The 5,719-nt window shown below is 42.8% G+C and overlaps 1 long non-coding RNA gene across 1 annotated transcript; it reads left to right on the top strand.

Annotated features, from left to right (window-relative positions):
* The first annotated feature begins 2,183 nt into the window (after nt 1-2,183).
* LOC138431399 (uncharacterized) lies at nt 2,184-5,339 on the top strand. Its single transcript, XR_011253739.1, has 3 exons — nt 2,184-3,060; nt 3,471-3,975; nt 4,151-5,339. It is a non-coding gene; the product is annotated as an uncharacterized lncRNA (long non-coding RNA).
* Nucleotides 5,340-5,719: the final 380 nt, after the last annotated feature.

Below are 5,719 nucleotides of genomic sequence, written 5' to 3'. Positions count from 1 at the left end.
TTTTCAAAAGCAAAAGCTGAAAAACTCAATGTAAAATGACTTAAATGATAAAAAAATTTTTAAATGTTTGAGGTGTTAGTATATGCCAGATATTGCTCTAACATTTTCCATGTATTAATTTATTTAATTTTAACAACACTAATGAAAAGATGGAATCAAAGTGAAAAAAACACCCAGGTGTAGATGTGACTGGTGATGAAAGTAAAGTCCGATGCTATAAAGAACAATACTGCACAGGAACCTGGAATGCTAGGTCCGTGAATCAAGGTAAATTAGAAGTGGTCAAACAGGAGATGGCAAGAGTGAACATTGACATTTTAGAAATCAGTGAACTAAAATAGACTGCTGTGGGTGAATTTAACTCAGATGACCATTATATCTACTACTGTGGGCAAGAACCCCTTAGAAGAAATGGAGTAGCCATCATAGTCAACAAGAGTCCAAAATGCAGTACTTGGGTGCAGTCTCAAAAACGACAAAATGATTTCTGTTCATTCCCAAGGCAAACCATTCAGCAACACAGTAATCCAAGTCTATGTCCCAACCAGTAATGCTGAAGAAGCTGAAGTTAAACAGTTCTAAGAAGCCCTACAAGAGCTCCTAGAAACAACACCAAAAAAAAAAAGATCTCCGTTTTTATCATAGGGGACTGGAATGCAAAAGTACGAAGTCAACAGATATCTGGAGTAACAGGCCTTGGAATACAAAACAAAGCAGATAAAAGACTAACAGAGTTCTGCCAAGAGAACGCACTGGTCATAGCAAACACCTTCTTCCAGCAACACAAGAGAAGACTCTATACATGAACATTACCAGATGGTCGATACCAAAATCAGGTTGATTACATTATTTGAAGCCAAAGATGGAAAAGCTCTATACAGTCAGCAAACACAAGACTGGAAGCTGACTGTGGCTCCAATCATGAACTCTTTATTGCAAAATTCAGACTTAAATTGAAGAAAGTAGGGAAAACCACTAGACCATTCAGGTAGGACCTAAATCAAATCCCTTATGGTTACACAGTGGAAGTGAGAAATAGATTGAAGGGATTAGTTCTGATAGACTGAGTGCCTGATGAACTATGGACAGAGGTTCATGACATTGTACAGGAGACAATGATCAAGACCATCCCAAAGAAAAAGAAATGCAACAAGGAAAAATGGCTGTCTGAGGAGGCCTTACAAATAGCTGAGAAAAAGCTAAAGGCAAAGGAGAAAGGGAAAAACATACCCATCTGAATGCAGAGTTCCAAAGAATAGCAAGGAAAGATAAGAAACGCTTCCTCAGTGATCAGTGCAGAGAAATAGAGGAAAACAATAAACTGGGAAAGACTAGAGATCTCTTCAAGAAAATTAGAGATGCCAAGGGAACATTCCATGCAAAGATGGGCACAAAAAAGGACAGAAATGGTATGGACCTAACAGAAGCAGAAAGATATTAAGAAAAGGTGGCAAGAATACACAGAACTATTAATAAAAGATCTTAATGGCACAGATAACCAGGATGATGGGATCACTCACCTACACACATTCTAGGTGACTAGACATTCCAGATATCCTGGAATGTGAAGTCAAGTGGGCCTTAGAAAGCATCGCTATGAACAAAGCTAGTGGAGGTGATGAAATTCCAGCTGAATTATTTCAAATCCTAAAAGATGATGCTGTGAAAGTGTTGCACTCAATATGCCAACAAATTTGGAAAACTCAGCAGTGGCCACAGGACTGGAAAAGGTCAGTTTTTATTCCAGTCCCAAAGAAAGGCAATGCCAAAGAATGCTCAAACTACCACACAGTTGTTACTTATCTCACACGCTAGCAAAGTAATGCTAAAAATTCTCCAAGCCAGGCTTCAACAATATGTGAACTGAAAACGTCCAGATGTTCAAGCTTGATTTAGAAAAGGCAGAGGAACCAGAGATCAAATTGCCAACGTCTGTTGGATCATAAAGCAAGAGAGTTCCAGGAAAACGTCTACGTTTGCTTTATTGACTATGCCAAAGCCTTTGTGTGGGTCACAACAAACTGTGGAAAATTCTTCAAGAGACAGGAATACCAGACCACCTTACCTGCCTCCTGAGAAATCTGTATGCAGGTCAAGAAGCAACAGTTAGATCTGGACATGGACTGGTTCCAAATTGGGAAAGGAGTACATCAAGGCTGTATATTGTCACCCTGCTTGCTTACCTTATATGCAGAGTACATCATGTGAAATGCTGGGCTGGATGAAGCACAAGCTGGGATCAAGATTTATGGGAGAAATATCAATAACCTCAGATACACAGATGACACCACCCTTATGGCAAAAACAAAGAGGAACTGAAGAGCCTCATGATGAAAGTGAAAGAGGAAAGTGAAAAAGCTGGCTTAAAACTCAACATTCAAAAAACTAAGATCATGGCATCTGGTCCCATCAGTTCATGCAAATAGATGGGGAAACAATGGAAACAGTGACAGACTTTATTTTCTTGGGCTCCAAAATCACTGCAGATGGTGACTGACTGTAGCCATGAAATTAAAAGACGCTTGCTACTTAGAAGAAAAGCTATGATGAAGCTAGACAGCATATTAAAAAGCAGAGACATTACTTTGCTGACAGAGGTCCATCCAGTCAAAGCTGTGGTTTTTCCAGTGGTCATGTATGGATGTGAGAGTTGGACTATAAAGAAAGCTGAGCACTGAAGTACTGATGCTTTTGAACTGTGGTGTTGGAGAGATTCTTGAGAGTCCCTTGGACTGCAAAGAGATCCAGCCAATTCTTCCTAAAGGAAATCAGTCCTGAATATTCACTGGAAGGACTGATGTTGAAGCTGAAACTCCAATACTTTGGCCATCTGATGCGAAGAGCTGACTCATTGGAAAAGACCCTGATACTGGGAAAGATTGAAGGCAGGAGGAGAAGGGGACCACAGAGGATGAGATGGTTGGATGGCATCACCAACTCAACAGACATGTGTTTGAGCAAGCTCTGGGAGTTGGTGATGGACAGGGAGGCCTGGCCGGCTGCAGTCCATGGGGTCGCAAAGAGTCGGACACGACTGAGCAACTAAACTGAAGTGATAGGGTAGGTACTCCAATCAGTATCCCCATTTCACAGTTCAGAAATATTAATAAGAGGCACAGAGAAGTTCAAAGTCATACAACTGGTAAAGTTAGAATTTGAACCTGAGAATGATATTCAGTGTCTTATGATAAAATAGTGGAAAAGAATATGATAAAGACTATATTGTACATAGAGTATGTGTAACTGAATCACTTTGCTCTACAGTAGAAATTAGCACATTGTAAATCAACTATAGTTCAGTCAAATAAATTGAAAAAAATTTGAATCTTGCATAGTAATAAGTTGCATAAGTTTTTAGGGAGCGGTACCAGCACTGATTGGGTTAGGAGTGAAACCTTGTTCAAGAATCAGGACTTTTCTATCTTCTGACATGTAAAAGGTCATCCTTTGATTGCTGCTTTTACTTTCAGAATGTTCCCTCCTGGTCACAAAATTGCTACAACATCTCTGAGGATCACGTTCTTTCCAAGCAACGTCCGAATGCCAAAAACAGAAGGATTCTTTGATTTCTTCTTCTTTAAGAAATGAGGAAGACCTTCCTAGAAGTTTTTCTGGCTGACTTCCTGTTGGCCAGAATTGTGTCAAGTGCCCTGTCTTCAACCAGTCACTGACAAGGTGTACAGAACTACAGTCTGGGACAGGGACGAGTCAAGACTTGCATCTTGACACCCCCATTGGGCCACCCTCCCAGAACCTGTTGCTGCTCCATTCCTGAACAGAATCAGTTTTCCTGGGTTTGTTTTTCAATATTGACCATTTTTAAAGTCTTTACTGAATTTGTTATAATGCTGGCTCTTTTTATCTTTTGGTGTTTTTGTCACGAGGCATATGGGATCTTAGCTCCCCAACCAGGGATCAACTTAGATCCCACACCCCCTGCATTGGAAGGCAAAGTCATAACCACTGGACCACCAGGTAAGTCCCTATCTGTTAACCAAGGGCTAGGGCATGGCTACTGGGTTGGTGACCAACAGCTTCTGCAGAATTCCCATTAGCCTCTGTGAAGCTCAAGGTCAGTGATATTTCCCCTTTCCCTGGTGATTCCATGCCCTTAAGATTTCTCCTAAGCCTTCTCTTTGATTCCTTCTAGGACACGCTGCAGCGTATACAGGAGATTTTGAAATTCTGTTGCATAGCTATTTGCAAAACCCCGTCTGCCAACTTCTCTCCTGCCTCTGTTTCCCTCTGCGGATCACACGGGCACATGTGCCTGTAGCCTGACCTTGGCGTGTTCACCGTGATTACAGATTTAAACTGTAAGCCCCAACACTCATAAAATCCTAGTCTCCCTATATAAAAATTCCCCAAAGTGGTGCTTAATTTCACATGCTTGCCAAATCCTAAATCCCGAAGAAAAAGCTGCTTTACCTTTGTGCTGAAACTGTAGTTCAACAAAGCTCTTGACTTTGGGGACACACACTGGTGTCCCGGGCAGCACCTTATAGCGGTGATTCATGTTAGGGCTCTCCCTGATATTTTAGTGTCATTGAACTGTCCTGGCTAAAGAGAAGCGGGCGAAGGTTTCTACCAAAGTGTCTCAGGCAGGCTCTCCAAGTGACCAGAGAGAGGGCGTCTCGGGACAAATCCTTTTACTCCATGTTCAGACGGTGGGTGTACTGCCTGGGACCTTGTGAATTTTCCTTTTCCTTCCATCTTTCTACACCCTGCCCCCAAGCCCATTTTAACGTATTTCTGGTAATGAAAACAAAACCACACACACCTCACCTTCTAAAAGGCAGATGAAAGCCATTCACTTCAGAATCTGAGACACATATCTGTAAGGGCCTGATCACTGAATCGGGAGGAGAAGGGGACGGCAGAGGATGAGATGGCTGGACAGCATCACTGACTCAATGGGCATGAGTTTCAGCAAGCTCCGGGAGTTGGTGATGGACAGGGAGGCCTGGCGTGCTGCAGTCCATGGGGTCGCAAAGAGCCAGACACGACTGAGCGACTGAACTGAACGGAGATGGCCACTGAATCTACACGGTGATCGTCCTGCAATGACTCTGGAACGTCTGTGAGGTGACTGCGGCTTCACAAAAAGCCAGCTTTGGTCAGAAAGCTTGTGGGAGTGAGTTTCTTGTTAGAGAAAGGTAGGGAGTTTCCCAGCACACGAAGGATTCAAGCAGAGGGTAGTTGACCTTGTGTCTAGCATTCCTGATTTCAGAGAGGCTGAAGGTAAAGAATTTAAGATCTCTTCCAAAGGATTCTAAGATGAGTCAGAAAAGACTCTTTATTCACAAGATGTTTTACAAATCATAAAACCATTAGACGCAGATTTTATCTCACTTCACCTTCAAAACGATTCTCGGGGGGGATGGGTTTAACACTTTCATTTTAGAGATGGAGAAAGGTTTAGATGGAAGTGAAGGGATTTCTCCAGACTCACATCTTTGGAAAGTGCATGGTCTTAGGACACTGAGGTCAGAAACAGGGGCACATTCATGACGAGAGGTCAGCCTGAAGCCGGCCCATTAGTGAGGCACCAGCTCTGTGGCCCAGAGAAACATCTGTCCTGGCCATCCCTCCCTCCCCCATCTCAGGCTGGGCCTGGGCAAAGCTGTGTGACCTCAGGGCCCCTTATGGACGCTCGGTTACTAGAGCTCAGCGCTTCCTGTCTCCGCAGAGGTAGGGTGTGCGAAGCCCGTGGTTTAAA

This window comes from Ovis canadensis, chromosome 1 (genome assembly GCF_042477335.2).
Source record: "Ovis canadensis isolate MfBH-ARS-UI-01 breed Bighorn chromosome 1, ARS-UI_OviCan_v2, whole genome shotgun sequence".
NCBI lineage: Eukaryota > Metazoa > Chordata > Mammalia > Artiodactyla > Bovidae > Ovis > Ovis canadensis.
The sequence above is the reverse complement of the archived record's forward strand: the minus strand, read 5'-3'. Positions and strand labels throughout refer to the sequence as shown.